A 1,513-nucleotide genomic window follows, 5' to 3' on the forward strand; every position below is an offset into this window, starting at 1 on the left:
CAGGGTCAGGGTCAGGGCTGGGGACAGGCAGATTGCAGTTTCACTCTGAGTTCAATGCTCAGCCTAATTTTGGTTGCAACTCATGGCTTTTCCTGGCTGCTCGGAGGTCCTTTGGGTGGGTGCCCTGGCGGAGAGGCTGAGGAAGTGCCCACAGCTGCCTGGTTGGACAACTCTCTGGCCCAGAGCCTCTGTCCTGCTTCCTGCAAGCCTGGCCTCAGGCAGAACAGCCCCCCTCAGGACTACTTTGGTCTCAGCACTTGGTCCTGGGTTTCACCAACCTGGGTTTCTTCCCCTGGTGTGGCTGATCTGAGTTCCGCACAAAAGCCCTGCCGATGCTGGCTGTGCTGAGCCTCACTGAAGAGTTTTTCATGCAGCAAAGAAGAGCCCTCTGGGACGCTCCTCCTCCCCCTTCTCCTCGTCTCCTCTGCCTCATCTTCCTCCTCCCAGCCCATGGTCACTTCTTCTCCAGCTGCTCCAGCAGTGGGCTGCCTTCCGAGTCGGGGTCTTAACACTGTCAGTCCTGACGATGCAGGAGGGGCGATGCCGGTTGCGCATCAGGATGAGCTGCTGCCACTCCTGCTTCAGCTCCTCCACCTGGATCCTCAGCTCCGCATTCATGAGCTCCAGCCACTCAGATTCCCGCTGCAGACACTCCGTCCCGTCCGCTCCGTCTTCTTGTTCTGGCAGCGGGCTGCCACCACTTTCTTCTTTTCCCAGAGCCTTTTCCTCCGCTCCTCTTCCTCGTCTAGCTCACTTTTCACAGGTTGAGGCCTTTTGCCCAGTTTCACCTCCAGGAAGTGCAAAGGGGCGATCACGGTCCCAACTTTGTGGATGTCAGTGTATTTCAGCTCCTCTGCAGTCAGGACCCAGCTGAAGAGTCCAATCAGGGGGCCGAGCGCTGGCAGAGAGCCCACAGTCATGGAAGGACCCGGGATCTGTCCAGGCATCATAGCAGGAGGAGTGGCAGTCCAGCCCTGCAGAAGCCACTGCAGAGGCTGGGACCCCAGGGTCTGGGCCAGGCTGCAGGCGCCATGCCTGCTCAGGAGGCGCAGTGGCACCAGCCCCACCCTGCAGCCTCCACCACTGCCAGCGCCTCCAGTTGCAGCCACCCGGGCATCCCTCTGGCAGGCTGTGGCAGGCAACCTAGGTCTCCCTCTTTGAGACGATGGATCCCGGGGCTCTGCCTGACTGCCTCATCACTCCTAACCACTCGCCTGCCTACCTGATCACCCCTAACTGCTGTCCTGCCTGCCTGATCACCCCTAACTGCTTGCTGGGGGGACCGTGTTGGTTCTGGCCACTGGTCATTCAGGTTGTCTGCCATTTCGGTCGCTGGGCTTTTATTATATAGGATATTTTTTAATGTTTAGTAGAATTGACTTGTAAAGCCATCTGATCCAGGCCTTTTCTTTTTTGGGAGGTGTTTGATTACCAATTCAATTTCCTTACCTGTTATTGGTCTGTCCTGGCCTTCTATTTCTTCTTGAATCAGTCTTGGTAGATTGACTGTTCC

At 57.2% G+C, this 1,513-nt stretch overlaps 1 pseudogene across 1 annotated transcript; it reads right to left on the reverse strand.

Moving 5' to 3' along the window:
* Window positions 1-454: 454 nt before the first annotated feature.
* LOC308512813 (jun dimerization protein 2-like) lies at window positions 455-950 on the reverse strand (annotated as a pseudogene). The gene has a single exon. The product of its transcript is annotated as a jun dimerization protein 2-like (transcript).
* Between the last annotated feature and the right edge of the window lie 563 nt (window positions 951-1,513).

Source organism: Myotis nattereri, assembly GCF_964212035.1.
Source record: "Myotis nattereri genome assembly, chromosome: 2".
NCBI lineage: Eukaryota > Metazoa > Chordata > Mammalia > Chiroptera > Vespertilionidae > Myotis > Myotis nattereri.